We start from the raw sequence: 19,672 nt of genomic DNA, 5'->3' as shown, positions 1-19,672 counted from the left end.
ACGACGGCCAGGAGACGGCGAGCGGTGGGAGCGGGGATGGTAACTAGGAGAAGAATCCGGAGGCGGCAAGTGTGACGCAGGCGAGGACGACGGCGGAGGGTCGTACGTCTGCTCACGCCTATAATCGTAGGGACGGTGGTCACGACTGCGACAAAAACGAGCCACGTGACCAGCGACGCCACAGGCTTAGCAAATAGGGCGGTTGTCATGTGTGCGCCACGGGTTGAGTGGCTGCCGCTTTGATCGGGGGCGGGCAACCGGACGGTAAGGTGGGGTGTCAGGTCACTGGGGTTCTAACTGCCGGGTAGGTGGCCTGTAGACAGGGGCAGCAGGTGAGGGCCGCGACCGCACCACGGCATCGGCGTACGTCAGAGGAGCAGCGATCAGGGGTGGCTGAGAAGCAGATGGCAGGACTTCAGAGACCTGCTCCTCGATAACACGCTGTAGGTTGGGAGTGAGCGACGGCGCAGGCGTAGGCGGGCAGGTAGACAAAGATAGCTGCCTTGCGACTTCCTCACGTATAAACTGCTGGATTCTCTGGAGGAGCGACTGTATGTCCAGAGCACCGTCCCCTGGGAGAGCTAAGCTGCAAAGTGCGGCCTCCTGAAAGCCTGCACGCCGGGTGGAAAGGCGCTGTTTGCGCAGCTCATCGAAGCTTTGGCATTAGCCGATGACACCGGAGACAGTCTGGGGATCTTTGGCGACGAGCATCTGGAAGGCATCATCCTCAATGCCTTTCATAATGTGTCTGACCTTGTTGGCCTCGCTCATAGAAGGGTTGACACGCCTGCAGAGGTCGACGACATCTTCTATATAACTGGTGAAGTTTTCACCGGTGTGCTGGACCTGACTTCGCAAGCGTTGCTCGGCGCGAAGCATTCGCACTGCGGGACGGCCAAAGACTTCTGTCAGACTGGTCTTTAGAGCTGCCCAGCTTGAGATGTCAGCCTCGTGGTTTCGAAATCAGATATTGGCTACGTCGCTCAGATAAAGGTAACGTCGGTGAGCTTGACGCTATCGCCCCACTTGTATGCGCTTGCGCGTTCATTGGAGGCCAACCAATCCTCCACATCCGTGTCATCTGTGCCGCTGAAGATGGTCGGGTCACGCTGCCGCGCGGCGCCTGAACAGAAGACAGCCGTCGGAAGCGGTGAAGCGGTTTGGGCGCCGGTCTCAGGCATTGCAGAGGTGGTAGACAATGCGCGGGTGCGAAGCTCCAGGGCGAGGGATCGTTGGCACCTCCTCCACTTGTAATAAGAACACAGCATACTACTAATACAGCACACAATACACACCACACCACAGCACAGTATTAAGAGCACAGCACAGTAATAAGCACAGCGTCACGAACAACCAGCGGAACCGTCCAGGCACAGATCAGAGACCAGGCTCAGTCCAGAGCACGCACGAGCGACCGAGTGGTCGGCGCTCGAGCTTCGGAGTGGTCGGCGCTCGAGCTTCGCAGTGTTCGGCGCTTCTCGTCGTCTTTTTCGTTGAGCGCCAGCCTCTGAAGATTCTGAAGCCCGTGTCCAGTCTTACGCTACTAGCTTGTTCTGTGCGAAGCAGAATGGCAGAGAGGCAATCGCTGGGCCTTGCTTACATAACCTCCTGGTTTTGTAATTCATCTGCTGAACTGAAATCTTCATCACTAGTGGCATTGGTTTTAAACGCTCTCAAAGTGCGCATTGACCGCTGGACCTTCACGCCAAACAGCGATTTCTTAGCTGCGCCTCGTTTATTCCTTTACACCGCCCAGAAGAGAGATTGACTCGCATGCGGTTTCTTCCAGCTGCAAAAAAGGGTGAGTTCACCATGAAGTTTTTTACAAATGAATGATGGATAATAATGGATGAATAATGGCACCTCGTCTAGAACGCAAAAATCGCCAGTTGGTTATTTTACCACGCAGAGGGAAGGAAAAAAACACGAACTCTCACTGAAAAGGCATCGTACAAAGGAAAATTAAGAACAATTCGTCGGCCGGGAATCGAACCCGGGCCACCCGCGTGGCAGGCGAGTATTCTACCACTGAACCACAGGCGCAGACGTTCGCTATCCGCGCTGGCCATTCATTCACAGCGACCTGTTACGCAAATCTCCAGTTCTGTAGGTCAATGCGTCGGCTGGCGTCTCCTACATGGCGGCGCGCACTTTGTAGAGAGCTGTCGTAGTAAAGCTGGTACTCTGCACATGGCGTAGATTGAACTCCTGACAAGTTGTCTATGGCTCGGTGTTGCATTTACAGAGCGATACTCGTTCCGGATTGGGATGGACGACAGCGCTGCTTGTCAAAGATGTAGCTGCGGCAATTGTACATTGCCCATGTCAGTGCCCTGCTTTGGCGACCGAAAAAATACGCTGCGTTGTGCCACAGCAATCGACTGGCCTCAAGGCATACAAGCCACTGTTCAGCTTCCTGACAGTGACTGGCTTGGGGGACCAATTGTGACTGTGCCCTTCGCCCCTTCTCTATTTCCCTTGTCAATTCCGTCATGCCTCTTCCGCAGTGCAGGGTAGCGAACACTCTACTGGTTAACATCCCTGCCTTCTCTCTACCCCTTTACCTCTGTCTGTGACATTGGTCCATTGCTCGAATTCTCTTCAAAGACTGTTCGTTTAGGGTCACTATTTGCGGTAATAATAAGTAGCGTACGGACTTTTATCGGCAGTGTGATTTTAATGATTTCGACTTCAAGTGTCCCCGACTTTGTAAGCAGATATCGATAGGACAGTCACGGAGAGCACTTAGGACGAAGCGAATTTTTTCTACATCAATCTATTATCGCGTATTAAGGACAAAGACGACAATTTCACAGAAGATGTACCCTTTGTAAGGTAGAAAAACTAATCAATGTATTACATGTATAGGCGCCACCAGCCGGTTTCTAAAGCAAACTACAAAAAGTTTCTTTTTCTGAGGTCTCTGAGACCAGAATACACCGCCGTCCACTTCCAAACGGTGATCGCGGAGTCCTTTCTGTCCTTGAAGTCACGAGTTTGAACCGGCAGGAACCTGATTTTCCAAGACATAAATGTGTAGTTTGTTGCCAAAAAAACATCAGCATAACCAGAAAAGGCCCCACAATCTATTATCACTGGGAAAAACAAGTAAACAGAGTGGCCTTTGTGTCCATTTCAGGAGTTGACGAATTTAATTCGCTGCCATAATTTATTGCTCCATTGTTTATTCACTGCGGGATACTAGATTTTTTTGAGGAGTTAACGTGCAAGCCGCAAGCAGAAGGTTATGGTTTTGTTGCTGATTTCCAGCGTTGTTTTCGGTGGTGCTGCGTGCCATCGGGCTCAGATTTTTCGGATAATTTATCCACTAGCTTAGCCAACAAGCATACTTCGCGCATTTACAACGTCTTATTCCTGCTGACATGTTTTCCGGCTCAGTATGGAGCACATTATTTTGTTTCCGTTCTTGAATTGCAGGTACGTAAAATGAAAGTGAGATTGTCTTCGGCTTAAAAACATGCTTTTTCGTGAAAAGTAGTAGGGAACTCAGCTGATTGTACATTTTAGTACAGTACAAAGAGGTCCAAAAAACAAACTAGCCGAAATTCTTCATTGGAAACCCATTATTCATTTTTCTTTCACTAGTTCTTTGACCTTAAATGTTTAGTGCTTCATCAAATCCCGATAACCCCAACTCGCCACTACCATTCTGGCCCACACACACACACACACACACACACACACACACACACACACACACACACACACACACACACACACACACACACACACACACACACACACACACACACACACACACACACACACACACACACACACACACACACACACACACACACACACACACACACACACACACACACACACACACACACACACACACACACACACACACACACACACACACACACACACACACACACACACACACACACACACACACACACACACACACACACACACACACACACACACACACACACACACACACACACACACACACACACACACACACACACACACACACACACACACACACACACACACACACACACACACACACACACACACACACACACACACACACACACACACACACACACACACACACACACACACACACACACACACACACACACACACACACACACACACACACACACACACACACACACACACACACACACACACACACACACACACACACACACACACACACACACACACACACACACACACACACACACACACACACACACACACACACACACACACACACACACACACACACACACACACACACACACACACACACACACACACACACACACACACACACACACACACACACACACACACACACACACACACACACACACACACACACACACACACACACACACACACACACACACACACACACACACACACACACACACACACACACACACACACACACACACACTGTTGGAATTCAGGTAACAGCATCCCACCGCTGCCACCCTTTGTTGAGATTCAGGTAGCGTGACTGGGGCGGAGGAGAGACGAGGACGATCGGATGAAGAAATCTTGGAAAACTTTATGCAAAGGCTATTTACATCTTCTTAGCAGTCGGGAGTCTCTGGTATCTCCTAAGAAGGGGGCTCTCCTCTGGTACCAAACCAGCAGCTCCTTAAATACTCTTCGTATTCCCCAGATCCCTAGCTGGGGAATATAGTTCGAAGAATGATGTCCAGTCACACGATGGCACTGACGGCACCACCCCCGGCAGGGCGGTCCTGATATTCTCTCGCAGCTCGGTCGAGGGAAAGGGAGCAGGACCCGGTCACGTTGTCGGCCCCGCGTCCAGGCAGGCGCGCACGTGTGTCCGGACCGCGCTCATGTGGACCCGGAAGGCGCCTGCGTGAAACAGGAATGCAGACTGTCTCCCAGCAGGGGTTGAAAGATCTTGTACTGATGACGGGAACGCGGAACCTCTCTCGAAGGCGCGGCACTCGGGCAATTGTTCAATCCCAGCGTGACTGAAGAGGGCAACACTGATCCTGTACTTCGTCGCATGATGACCGGAACGAATACGTGGGGACGCTATGGTCGTCGCTGCTTCTGGCATTCCTGTTCGAACACGTGGGGACGCTATTATCTTCGCCGCTTCCTGCATTCCTGCACCCACGTTTCCCCCAGAAGGCTCACCCAACCCCGCGGTGGTCCTCAGGGAATCCTCCCCATGTCCAGATTCGCCGAACTCAACGGCGGGAAGGAAGCGCGAGCACAACAGCACCCCCTCCGCCAGATATTGCGCCCGGAAGATGAACTGCTCGCACGCAGCTCGGCTGACTGGGCGTGCCAGGAAACAGATGCTGTCTGGGAGTCTTGGGATGACCTTCAGAGCCGAAGCTCGGCATCGCTTCCCCTCGTCAGATGGCCGTTTTGGGAAATTCTCTGTAATGCTAGCCAAAAGTGATCACAGACGCCAAACCACACCTGACAAAAGCAAGTGCCCTCAGAACCCCCACTTCCCGCCAGACTAAAAGTCAGGGCCGAAACTGCACTTAGCAAAAAAACTTCAACTAAAACTTGAAGGGATCAAATGCTTTGCCTGAATGAACACATGGTGTCTCCCGACGAGGAATTTAGACAGGGCACCTGTCCAAGGCGTGTGCTCCCGCTCGAGGCGCACTTAGAAGGGAAAAAATTCGCTAAATGAAATCAGGTTGGTGGTAAGAGGGCACGCGGTACGGGAATAGGCGACTGGATTTGGCCGACGTGGCGTTCAATTTTTCCCGCCCCAATACCCAGAGTCAAGGTACGTTACACCGCTCGCTTTCATTTATCCTTGGTTGAAATAAGGAAAACGTTCTCCAGGGTATATTACCTGATTATGAACAACATTGCTGCAAAGAAAGTGGAAGATATACGCTCTCCAGAAGGAAGAGAATATGAAATAAATCTCCAAAACTAAAATTTGGAGGGACATCCTCTTTTGGTAAAATCATTACCAGCTAAAAGGCTCGGCTTAGCCCGTCGACATTTGTGTGGAGATTGCCTTTCTTGTAGCGAACCTCGAAGCTGTGGTGCTGGAGTGTCAGGCTCCACCTCAGTAGACGACCATTTTTAGGCGACATATTGTGCAGCCAAGTCAAAGGGCAATGGTCCGTTTCTACTGTGAAACGAGACCCGGAGACGTAGAATGCCAGTTTGTCAATAGCCCAAACGAGGCATGCGCAATCTTTTTCAGACGTGCTATACGCCTCTTCCCGCGTGCTGAGCTTGCGGCTCAAGTAAAGGACAGGCCGTGTGTGCCTGCCATCGCTTTCCTGGCAAAGAATAGCGCCTAACCCGCGGTCGCTGGCATCACATTGTATGATAAAGGGTTTCGAGAAATCTGGCCCTGCCAGTATCGGGCGCTCGCTTATTGCCGTTTTGAGACCCTGAAATTTCTTCTCTTTCTTTTGGTCTCAAGAAAGATTGGTAGGCTCACTTTTTCTCGGCGCGTCGGTCAGGGGGCTGGCTAAATCAGAGCAGCCCTTTACATTATGCTGATAATAGCCCGCTAGGCCAAGAAAAGCCCTGAATTCCGATTTTGTGGTTGGGCGACGGTACTCCGCCACGGCAGCAACTTTAAGTTCTGCAGGTCTGCGTTTGCCTCGTCCAACCACGTGCCCAAGATAGTTCACTTCGGCGCACCCCAGGTGGCATTTTCCCGCCCTTAGCGTTAAACCGGCCTCAAGCAGTCGGCTCAACACAATACGCAGCTGTTCAATGTGCTCCTCCCAGTTTTGTGAGAAAACAGCCACGTCGTGAAGGAAGGGGGTGCGAAATCTGCAAGTCCTCGCAGCACTTGGTCTATTAACTCTGAAAAACAGTACGGAGCATTTTTCGAGCCGCAGCTCAACATTACAGCGCGAAACGTGGCAGCGGGGGACACGAATGCTGCGTACCTGCTGGCGCGCTCAGTGAGTGCACCTGCCAGTAACCACGAACTAAATTGAGTGTGGATTCATATTCTGATTGAGCGACTGTTACAACCATCTGCTTGATGTTCGGTATATGGTAGGTGTGGTCCACTGTGATTGAATTCAGTCTCCGGTAGTGCACGCAAGGTCTCGGATCCTTGCCTGGAACAACCACAAATAATGATTGGTGACGTATAGTCACTTTCGCAGGGCACTATGACGCAAAGTTCGCTCATACGGCGGATCTCCGTCTCAATGATTTACTTTTGTCTTGGAGAGACACGGTACGGTTTGCTCGTGATCGGCTGTTTGCTGGAAAGCTGAATGTCGTGTTGGATAAGGGTTGTTTTTCCTGGCTTGTTTGAAAGCACCGCCCTAAACTCGCGGACGACGTTTTTCATGTCTCCTCGTTGACTTTCCGTCAAACGTGGCTCTGTGTCGACTTAATTTAGCAGCTCATTCGCTGCATGCTCGTCCTCACGAGAGACATAAGGTATGTCCGAGATCTCTTCTTGTGGCATGTTCAGTGCCATGTTAACCGTGGCCTGACGCTGCACATAAGGCTTCATCAAATTACTGTGGATTATCCGATTGTGTTTGTTCTTAAATTTTACCTCATAGTTGGTGTCGGAAATCTTGCACACTACCTTAGCTGGCCCTTCCCATTGCACCTCACGCTTGTTCCTTTTTGACGGACGCTGCAACATCACCTGGTCGCCAGGTTGTGAAAGGTGCGCTTGGCCGATTTGTCGTAGTACTCTTTTGACAGTGACTGCGCTGCTCTGACTTTTGCTTCCACGAGGTCTCTGGTTTTCGGAAGTCTTTCTAGTAGCTTCAGGACATATTCCACTACACTGGGATCCTCTCCGTAACTCTCCCATGACTCCCTCAGCATGCGCAACAGGGTCGTCAAGTCACGCCCATAGACTAGTTCAGCCGGGCTAAATCCTGTGCTTTCGTGGGGAACGGATCTCATTGCAAAGAGTGCTGCTGGAATGCAGCCTTCCCAATCTCCGTTATGCTCAAAACACAGAGACCTAAGTATCTGCTTTAGCACTGAGTGCATACGCTCGACTGGATTTGACTGAGGGTGTTGAATGGAACTGCGGATTATTTTAATCCCACACCGTTCAAAGCACGATGTTGCCAACCAGCTTGTGAACACGCTCCCGTTATCGCTTTGTACCTCTGTAAGGAACCCCACGCGAAAGACAATTGACAAAAGGGCGTCTACAACACGCGGAACTTAGCTCCTTCAAGGAAATGGCCTCGGGAAATTTGGTTCCCACGCACAGTGAGGTCAGAATGTAGCGAAAACCAGCTTTGGACGCTGGCAGCGGGCCGACATTATCTATTACGAGACGTCGAAAGGGCTCTGAAATGACGTGAAGTAGTGTCATGGGCGCTTTCCACTTATCCGTCGACTTGCCGACCCGCTCGCAGGTGTCGCAGGATCTAACAAGCTGTTCCATATCTTTCCAGCATCGATGCCAGTAATATTCGAGGGCTAATCTAGCTTTTGTTTCCTTTATGCCCAGGTGGCCCGCCCATGCATTTCCGTGCGCGAGGTCTAGAAGCTGCCGCCGGTACTTCTCAGGCACTAGGAGTTGCTCATATGCGCGTCCCTTTGAGTCGCAGTATTTCCGGTACTGAAGGCCTGATTTTTCATGAAAGCTGATGTTCTTTCTGGCGACTCCCTCTCTCACTTTACTGCTTAGGGCTCTTAACTATGGGTCGCTTTTCTGCTCTGCACTGAGTGCTTTCCTATCAACCTTAGTCTACTCCTCCCAACAAGTCGAAGCATGTCGAACCCTTCGCGTTGGTTCCTGTTTCCCCATTCTCTTCGGAATCGACAGTTCCTTGGATTTCATGAGCTACCGCTGGTTCAGGAACACCTTCATGGTCATGCTCATGTTGATTAGACGGATCAGTTTTCCGGCAAGGATCCCCCGGCTGGTCGGGAGAAAGGTTCGGTGCCTGCTGGGTGGCCTGATGAACACTTAAGTTTTCTTGTGCAACCTATAGCCTAATGATTCTGTGATCCCTTGTTGGTAGTGCCTTTATCTTTTTTTATCCTTCGCTGCGTCTTAAGATTTTAACGCCTTTATCTCCCCGTCCCCTTTTTGGGCACGCTTTTAAAGCTTGTACATCTTTCATTTTTATGTTTCACCTGTATTTTCACATCTGTGTCCCTCATGGTTTTAATGCTCCCCCCCCCCCATTGGTCTTGTTATTGTCACTGTCACCTGACCACCTTTTTGCGGCCCTTTACACCGTTTTTTATCACTTACTTTATTCGTTGCTGGTTTTGAAATTTTGTGACGCGACCACACTGATTGGCGGTTATCGCTGCAGCAGCCCTGTTAAGCACCCTCGCATGTCTCCTATTTAAGCATCTTTTCTTCAAAATAAATTTTAGTTGTGAGTCAGCGCTCGTGTGTGTCCGTTATTCGTGTGTCCGTGTTTCATTGCGCTGTTTCTTCCCCTAAAATGCATTACCAACTCGCCCGGAACCTTGCTCTTCTGAACTTCATCTCTTGTTCTTCGGGCTCTATTAATTGTTTCACCTCTGACCCAAGTTTCATCTGCTCTCAGGCCGCTAATGCGATTTGCCGGTCCCGCACCCTCTCCTTTTGCATCCATCACAAGATCCTGCCCCCGGACGTCCTGGCTCTATTCGGCGGGTTTGCTCCCTCGTCTGGGCATGGGATCCGGCTACTGAAGCTTCTAAGGACAGAATGGCAGCGACAACGTCGCCTCTACATGGACGCCCTATTCTTACGGGTGTGCTCAAGCCATGCGTCGAACCATGCTTGGAAAGAATGCCTTCGGGTCATCGGCACCACGGCGGAATTCCTCTGGCAAAGATGCCTCTTCATCCTGCGGATGGGGCTGCCAAAAAATGCAGCGAGACCTTCGAATCCCGTGCACACGGTGGGGGATGCTCAACTACCAGACAATGTGCGGGGGCTCCTCAGCCTAGGACCCAAGTTTGCCGTCGAGCCCAAAAAGTCCGCCGTAGAACTTCTCGGACTAGTGAGACAGATAGGGCAACGAGCTGCCGACTCTGACAAAGCCAGATGCATTTCCGAAGGTGTCGATGTCCTGCAAAGACACCGAACGTCCACCAAGAAGTTCCCGCTGAGCCAAACCGTCACTTTTCTTCGAGCCAAGGGCCTGTTTCTGGTTCAATCCGACAAGGAAGGCGGTTTCACGGTGCTCCCAGCGGGTGACTTCAACTCAAGAGCCACTAGCGCCCTACAGACTGTCTTCCATAGAAGAGACGATGTCAACCTTCCCAAGGTGAAGAAGCAAGCTGCGCGCCTTTGTAAGTCACTCAAATTGGACAATCTAGCCAGTAGAATTCAGTCTGCGAGTCGTCTCAGCGGGAACGTGTTTTTCTCCGCAAAGACCCATAAGTCTGGGACCCCGTTTCGCGTTATAGTTTCTGAAAACGAATCTTGGCAAAAGTCGGTCGCAGTTTTCCTTAGGGACAAGCTGAAGTTAATAACCATCGACGACCCTTTCGTGGTCAACGGATCAGATAAGATCATCGAATATTTAAACACTATCCATGAAAGCAACTTAAAAGCAATTTCCGTAGACATAAAGGATTTGTATTACTCGTTACCGCATAACGAATTAATGCTCTGCATTGAAGCTGCTATTGATACTTTCGGAGCAATAAGTTTCCAAAATGATGTCGGTCTTTCCGCCCGTGATTTTTTGCGACTTTTGGACTTCTACCTAAAATCAACATTCGTTACTTGGAATGATCACAAGTATATTCAAAAGCAGGGTCTGTGTATTGGGTCTTGTGTAGCGCCCATTCTAAGTGAACTTTTTCTAGCCTAACATGATAGAAAGCTGCATGACTTGATTGCTGAGACGGCCGTGGTAAAAATTTTCCGATACGTTGACGACTATCTCGTCCTTCTAAACTGCAGCCAGGAATCTTTCACTTCAGCGGTGTCGCAGGCCCTTTCCTTATTTGACCGATGCTTGCCTCTCCCTTTGACACATGAAACACCCAACGATCAGTCGATCAGATTTCTTGACCTTAACCTCCAATTTTCCGATAACCACACCTGCTGGTCTTACCAACCTAAAGGCAAAAAGCCACTCCTGCCCTTCACGTCAGCTCACACAAAACTTGTCAAGCGGGGCATAGTAAAGCAGGGTTTCCAAAACGCGCTGCAAACATCATGTGAGCATTTATTCCTGGACAGCTTCAACAACCAGACCAATCGTCTTTTAACAGCAGGCTACCCTTTGCATCTGCTTGTATCAGTAGCCGGCTCCATGATCAAGAAGCCCCGGCCACACCTCAAACCTGCTGCTTCAAACGATAACCGCAGAAATTTTGTGGCAATGCCCTACCTCCACACCATCGGCCATCGTCTAAAGGAAGTCGCACAGCGCGTCGGCGTGGATGTTGTCTTCACGGCTCCCAACAAGCTTTCCGCCCTCTGTTCCAAAGTGAATAACCCGCCGGAAACCCGAGGGTGTAGGGTGGCACACTCTGATCAATATGTCCCCTGTGATTTAGAAATAATTTACTCCATCCCAGTGTCATGCGGGAAGAGGTACATCGGTCAAACGGGAAGGTGCATCAATATCTGCCTACAAGAACATCAAAACAACGTAAATAGTATAGCAATTTCTGGGCACCTGGTTAAGCACTGTAAGAAGTGCAAATTCACAGAAGACGACACTGAAAGAATCTGCACCCCTGACTTTAATCGCTGCACCACTATCGGCCGAGGACGAGATAGGTTGACGAGGGAAATCCTAGAAGCCCTCCAAATTCATCAAGCTGGTGAACAATGCGTGAGCACTGCATCCCTCTCCTTGTCGGAAAAAGAGCTAAATTTTCTGGGTGGCCTGATGAACACTTAAGTTTTCTTGTGCAACCTATAGCCTAATGATTCTGTGATCCCTTGTTGGTAGTGCCTTTATCTTGTTTTATCCTTCGCTGCGTCTTAAGATTTTAACGCTTTTATCTCCCCCTCTCCTTTTTGGGCACGCTTTTAAAGCTTGTACATCTTTCATTTTTATGTTTCACCTGTATTTTCACATCTGTGTCTCTCATGGTTTTAATGCTCCCCCCCCCCCCCCCCATTGGTCTTGTTATTGTCACTGTCACCTGACCACCTTTTTGCGGCCCTTTACACCGTTTTTTATCACTTACTTCATTCGTTGCTGGTTTTGAAATTTTGTGACGCGACCACACTGATTGGCGGTTATCGCTGCAGCAGCCCTGTTAAGCACCCTTGCATGTCTCCTATTTAAGCATCTTTTCTTCAAAATAAATTTTAGTTGTGAGTCAGCGCTCGTGTGTGTCCGTTCTTCGTGTGTCCGTGTTTCATTGCGCTGTTTCTTCCCCTAAAATGCATTACCAACTAGCCCGGAACCTTGCTCTTCTGAACTTCATTTATCAAAGCGTAGTCGAGTTTCTTTGCGAGCTCTCGCGCTCGAGAACGTGTTAGCGACATGCAAGCCAAGCCCGAGGTGAAGAAAGACCTTTCTCTTTCAGCAGCTGCTCGGATTTGTTCGAAAACAGGTAGGGCAAGTGTGTCGGCAAGTTTGCGCTAACTGCCGCTTCTGTGTCTAGCCGGCCAAAAGTCCCCTGCTTAATCCATGCGTATTCGCCGGTATAATCTGTGGAGGAAGCACAGGACGGGTGAGCAACTTCCATGATAGCAGCTGGATCTCGCAGGGCTCTGAATTTCTTGCCATTTATCACCACGTCCCGCATGTATGGCTCCAGCAATTTAAGGTCTTCCTCCGACTCTCGCATGCACGCGAATGCCATCGTTTGCTGTTTGCCGTTCAATGAGACGTGACCCTCCTTGTTGCAATTATAGCAGGAAATGGGCTTTCGCGCTTCAAACGTGCGAGCTCCAGGTGCCCGCTGTGTCGGCGAATCGGCAGATTTGGGCGACTGAATCTTTTTTTCGCTACCTCCTCCTTTTGATCCCGCATCCTCTGCTCGGTGAACCCGGCGTGCTGGTGGCACCCTTCGGTCGGGGATTCTCTTTAAATAGGTCTCTCCCTTTCCTACCTGTTATCGTACCCTGCCTTGCTTTGGATGTTTCGGCGAACGTAATACTCGTCTGCGAGCTGTGCCGCATTGTCTAGGTCTATATCTGTTGGCCTTTCTTGCAGCCATATTCTCAGATCTTCTGGAATCGCGCTATAGTACTGCTCTAGTGCGATGCACTCCAGGACATTGTCATGACTTCCGTGCACCTCAGCGGTCTTAAGCAACTCGTTTAAGTTGACTTTAGCCGGTACGCGAAGTCAGTATGGGACTCTCCGCCTTTCTTTGCCTGCCTGAGTCGCTGCCTAAAGGCTTCGGCAGAAAGCGGCTACTTCCTAAGCAGTGCGCTCTTTACCTTCTCGTAGTCATCACACTCTTCCCGTGAGAGGCCAGCCACCACTTCGGATGCTTCGCACAGAGGGAGAGGACGTAACTTCTCCGACCAAGCGCTCTTGTCGATGTGTACCTTCCCGCATGCACGTTAGAAATTTACCAAAAAGAGTGCAATATCGCCTCCCACGCGGTATGGTGGGACGAGATCCTGCTATCTCTCCCTCCCTTGCTCCTCTACCGAAGCTACAGGGCGAAGACGCGCCATATTCCCTCAATTCGACGCGATTTCGAGCTCCTTCAATTTTCGAGCATGTTCTCTCGCTTTTTCCCCTGCCTCACGTACCCATCAACTCTCTTGAGCCAACCAAAGCTCTTCTTTTTTTTCTGCTCGCACAACACCTGTCTTTTCTGCTCTTCTTTGCGACCAACAATCGTTTCCCAAGCCTGGTCGGACTCATCAACAGTCACCTCCTCCTGCCGCATAACCTCGAGAATTTCTTGTTTTCGTTTCGCAGAACGTAGCGAAATCCCCAGCTCCTGGCAAATTTCGAGCAGCTCCTGCACATTTAACTTCTCCATCGTGAGTTCCACCATGCGTTAGCAAGCCCACTAAAACAAAAGCCCTAGCATGAAGTGGACAAAACAGTTTCCCTAAATCAATTTCCCAGACAACAGGAATCCGCACGTAGCATCTGCCTGTGCTAGTACGGTCTGGCGAAATGAACGGAAAACATTGGGCACTCACCCTGCCAATGTATAGCTGACGCCCGTCAGTCCCGTAGCTGCCGAGGTCAATTGGAGCCGGTAACTTCACGTGAACGTCCCACAGTTGCCATCCAGTTGTTACTATTCAGGTAGCCGCATCCCACCGCTGCCACCAGTTGTTGGGATTCAGGTAGCGTGACTGGGCCGGAGAAGAGACGAGGACGATCGGAGGAAGAAAACTTGGAAAACTTTATACAAAGACTATTTACATAATGTACAAATAGGGCAATTGAGAGTGCTTCTCAGTAAAGAGAGCTTCTTAGAAGTCGGGAGTCTCAGGTATCTCTTAAGAAGGGGGCTCTCCTCTGGTACCAAACCAGCAGCTCCTTAAATACTCTTCGTATTCCCCAGATCCCTAGCTGGGGAATATAGTTCGAAGAATGATGTCCAATCACACGATGGCACTGATGGTACCACCGCCGGCAGGGCGGTCCTTACGTTCTCTCGCAGCTCTGTCGAGGGAAAGGGAACAGGACCCGGTCACGTTGTCGTCCCCGCGGCCTCAAGGCGGGCGCGCACGTGTGCCCGGACCGCGGCCATGTGGACCCGGAAGGCGTCTGCGTGACACAGGAATGCAGACTGTCTCCCAGCAGGAGTTGAAAGATCTTGCACTGGTGACCGGAACGTGGAGGCTCTGTCGAAGACGCGGCACTCGGGCAATTGTTCAATCCCAGCTTGACTGAAGAGGGCAACACTGATCCTGTACTTCGTCGCATGATGACCGGAGCGAATACGTAGGGACGCTATGGTCGTGGCTGCTTCTGGCATTCCTGTTCGAACACGTGGGGACGTTATTATAGTCGCTGCTTCTGACATTCCTGCAGCCACGTCTCCCCCAGAGAGGTGTGTGTGGGGGAGACGTGGCATTACTTCAGCCACGTCTTCGCCCCCCCCCCCCCTCCACACACACACACGCCCGCACGCTCGCACGCACACAATTATGAAAAGAACAAACTGAAGTTATTTGATATTAAAGAAAAGCAAGTTAAACACAGAATCATGCTCGCCGGAAGAAAAGGTTATCGTGGTAGGGGATAAGCAGCTATCGGAGGATCATCTCAGAACACTGCGGCTCGGGCGGAAATACGCTTTTCAGCCATGCTTGTCCTCATACGACAAGATAGCTTCAGCCAGGTCAATACCTGGTCGGGCCCGACACCATTTGCGCGCGCCTGAATGGAAGAGTCTGTTGAAGTCGTTGATAAGACCTGCAGCCTTGATGGATGTGAGCTTGCTCCAATCAGGCATTTGGCTGATTGCTTGTCCCCCTGGAAAATGAGAGTGCTTATTTCGGATAAGCAGGGCTTCTTTGTCGTCAGGTGTGATTTGTTTCTGACAAAAACCCGCTGTGCCATTGAGAAGCTTCACGTAGTCTCTGTCAGAACGGCTTAGGTCAAGCAGATAGCGATATTTATGCTCAAGCAAATGAAGCTGGATCGTCTGGCGACGGCGGGAAACAGCTCAAAATCCATGCGTCTTAAAATATTTTGCTCAGTAAAAACACGAAAGCTTCACCTACCTTGCCGTGCGATTTTTACTGAGGCCGAGTAAGGGTCACATGTTCTTTGGTGTTTCTTGCTCAGGTGCCTTTCGATTTTAGTAATTTATAATCCATTCCAGGTCCACAATTGTGACGAATCTTTTTTCTTTTCGAGAAGTGTACCATGAGGCATGAGTTGAGAAAGAGGGAAGGAACCCAGGATATGGAAAGTTAAAGGAAGGAGTGAAGACCTGTTACGCTGAGGTAGTCGCGGAAGTTGCCGATGAAATGAATGTTCATAGCCCACTTCACGTAGTCACGTTCGCGGTTTCACCGCAGGGCCAAATCCGAGAGGAGGCGTCTTCTAATAGCTGCAGTCGCTGAACATCCAGCATCTACAGATAGGTAACACGAGGAGGTTAAGTGCTTCTATCTTGGATTTAAGTGATTGAATGCGTTCACCCAACTGCAGGGGCATTCAAAAATTTTCTTGGAAAATGTCTTATTTTATCTGAAGTGAATTTCTCTCTGCTGAAAATTTTCTCCGGTCTTAGAGCAATCTGACATGAGTATTCGTTAAAGTGTAACGCCGGTTGCTTGACATTTTTTTCAGCCAAATTGATAGAAATAATAACGTGAATTTGAAGAGATTGTCTAAACATTTTTCGTTATCTAGAGGATTATTTACTAGCGCCTTCTGATCCCTTCAACCGCTGCAACGTTGATGTTTTAAAGCTTTTTAAATAATGTGGACAAGGTTTTAACATCACTTTTAAAGTTTGAAATCGTAGTTCTCTACGCTTCACTGATTTGTCGCTCCACTTTGATAAAAAAAACGTATATGATGGTGTTACCACCGTGGGTCAACTAAGCCTTTTAGTTCACTATCACTCCAGACACTCAGGTGCGGAAAAATTGGAGGGGACCCTTAACCTCTGCCTTAAGCGCATGACGCGATAGCATAACGCCGACACAGGATTTTCTCGTGAACGGGGCTGTTAAACGCTATCGCGATAAGCAGCCATGTCGCCAGAAAAAAACGCTTGCTGTATTCGAGCAGCGACAAAGCATGCCTGCGCAAGCACTGAGGTTTCGGACGCAGTGCCTCTGGCGGGCGCGCCGGACAACGAAGCGTGCTGCTTCCAGGCTACCCTGGTTGTCGCCAGGCCAACAGCCTGTTCCGCATTGAAGCCGCAGATGACGCCGTTTTGGAAGTCGTGTGCGCTATAATAAAAAGCCCACCCTTAGCATCGCTTTAACATCAGCATCATCATTTCTCATGAAAATAAAAATATGGTCAATTTCCGAAAAGCCTTGAGCAGTAGAGCTAGCGAACGCCATACTGGCGGCTCGCACTGTAGCGGTGTGCCAGCGGCAGCTGCGAGGCCGTTGAAAGTGGCTTCTATCATACTTTTTTTTTATTGGGGAGTGCGCCTGCTGGCACACTGTTCGTATCGGTCTACGATCCTCAAAAATTATATATGCTTAACATTTCTTTATGCCTGGGTTTATAATTTGCATCAAGAATTAATTAGAGGTTATTTTTCTGACGCCGGCGGACGAGTACCAGGCAGCTGCCGGCTAGCCTGTCGGTCGACCCAGCGGGATGGATGGATGGATGGATGGATGGATGGATGGATGGATGGATGGATGGATGGATGGATGGATGGATGGATGGATGGATGGATGGATGGATGGATGGATGGATGGATGGATGGATGGATGGATGGATGGATGGATGGATGGATGGATGGATGGATGGATGGATGGATGGATGGATGGATGGATGGATGGATGGATGGATGGATGGATGGATGGATGGATGGATGGATGGATGGATGGATGGATGGATGGATGGATGGATGGATGGATGGATGGATGGATGGATGGATGGATGGATGGATGGATGGATGGATGGATGGATGGATGGATGGATGGATGGATGGATGGATGGATGGATGGATGGATGGATGGATGGATGGATGGATGGATGGATGGATGGATGGATGGATGGATGGATGGATGGATGGATGGATGGATGGACGGACGGACGGACGGACGGACGGACGGACGGACGGACGGACGGACGGACGGACGAATAAGGCTGAACCCTTAAAACAGCCAGTGGTTCAAGCCATCTGGCCATGACTTGTGAAATTGTACTCTTGTCTTGATTTTAGCCACCAATCAGATAACCTTCGCTTGGTTACTTCTACCCGCTTAAAATCTACTTTTTCTTTACTGTCCTGAAGCCCCAATGCTTTGAATAAATCAGCCCGCTTTTTCCAATGTATTGTGAAGCCCTTTACAGAAAAGTGTCGTGTTCAGCCATTCCCTCCTCCTCTCCGCACGCAACGCACAACGTGTCTATTTTGTAGTACCTTACTTTATATGTCTTAGTCCGCATAACTCTCGTCCTGGCCTCAAACAACAAAGAGCTTCCCCTATAATTATCATAGATACTTTCTTTGGAAATTTCCTGCTAGAAGATCCTGTATTCGTCAGCGATATTGTCAGCATCCCTGTCTTTCACAGAGCTTTCTCTGTTTCTTTAACCATTTTATTAACCGATAATTGCTGATTTGCCTCCCTACTGCTCCATTTCGTGTCAACATCCCTCATGTACAGGTATCTGAAAACTTTCCTAGCCAACCGCGTTTCCATTTTTCTCAATCGCTCCTCAAATGCTATCTTACTGCTAGCTTCTCTGCTCTCGAACGACGCCCATCCCATATCACCCTGTACCCCCTGATATGGTGTTTTGCCGTGTGCTACCAAAGCTAGCCTCCCCAGCAAGACTTTGATTGAGCTAGTTGGTTGTAGCATGACATGGTTTACGCAAAAAGCGTGCAGGCGCTAAAAGACGGAGACAACACACACACAAGACAGGACTGGCGCCAGTCCTGTCTTCTGTGTGTGTCTGCGTCTTTTAGCGCCTGAACGCTTTTTGCGTAAACCATAGCCTCCCCACGCTGCGTTGTTTGATTTCCCACCATGCTTGAACATCTGATCTCATGCTCAGGACCCCATTGCCGAAAGTCAGACTAGGAACCATCACCCTTTTCCAGATCCCTCCTACCTCGTCGTACCTATTGTAATTCCACAGTGCCCTATTTTTCATGACAACTGGATAGCTAATAGCTTTGTTCATTACATATTTTTCATGCTCTGTCATATACTAAGCACTGTTATTTATATCCACAGGGGATATATTGCTCTGCACGACCCCATTTCAGCTTCTGTGCAGGCAGCGAAATTCTGTATGCCTCCATGTGCACGGATAGCAGCTAACAAACAGCAGGTCGGTCACAAAGCAAGCAGAGCCGCACACACTAGCTTCCGTAACACCACAGCGCGCGCGCAACCTCGTCACAAAATGGCTCCAGCGGTAGAGTGTGCTGTGTTACCAGACGTCTGAGCAGTAGTTGCCAGAATGCCCGCCAGATGAATAAACGGCCGAATTCTTCTTAAACGAAATTATATGACTCTGTTAAAGACCTAACAGCCTTTTAATGCTTGCAGATGGTTTCTTCTCGCGATAGAGAAACACTGCTCCCTGAGCTGTGCTTTGAATGCTCCGCAGCACGCAGAGTTCAAGAAATATTCATTCCACTACAAATGAACGCTGAGGCCTGTAGACTTTTGACGTGAGGTGTACACCTCCGAAATATTTTTCTAATATCAAGTAACTGTCAACTGTTGGTTGATCAGCGCCGTATGAGGCAGCACATCTGTAAGCTCGTTGAAAGTTGCGACATGCACGCAAAGCACAGGCCAGAACGGGGCCATTTCCGGCGCTGTGCTCAGCCCCGATTCTCTGCTTCGCTTGAGCTAGCTGTGCTTGGCATTCTTGCCGCGGAAATCTGCAGGGGGTCTCCAAGAGAAATCGGTGGATTTGATAATTCACTGGTTTAGAAATCTGAAAGCCTGATTTTAACGCTCATGTAGGAGTTGGATGCAAAACAAAAGCATAGAACGCTTGATGGCGCCGCATATAAGTTGCACAAACAGCCGGAGTGCTGTTAAGATTAGACATTAGAAATTCACACGCAGCTAAAGCAAGCGATATTATGAGTAACACACTGCTCAGAAATTGCTACGAGATTCAGGAAACAA

At 49.6% G+C, this 19,672-nt stretch overlaps 1 non-coding gene across 1 annotated transcript; it reads right to left on the bottom strand.

Moving 5' to 3' along the window:
• Window positions 1-1,972: 1,972 nt before the first annotated feature.
• Window positions 1,973-2,043, bottom strand: TRNAG-GCC (transfer RNA glycine (anticodon GCC)). Its single transcript has one exon. It is a non-coding gene; the product is annotated as a tRNA-Gly (tRNA).
• Window positions 2,044-19,672: the final 17,629 nt, after the last annotated feature.

The sequence above is a fragment of the Amblyomma americanum genome, chromosome 4, assembly GCF_052857255.1.
Source record: "Amblyomma americanum isolate KBUSLIRL-KWMA chromosome 4, ASM5285725v1, whole genome shotgun sequence".
Taxonomy (NCBI): Eukaryota; Metazoa; Arthropoda; class Arachnida; order Ixodida; family Ixodidae; genus Amblyomma; species Amblyomma americanum.
Note: the sequence above shows the minus strand (reverse complement) of the source record. Positions and strands in the feature narration are given on the sequence as shown.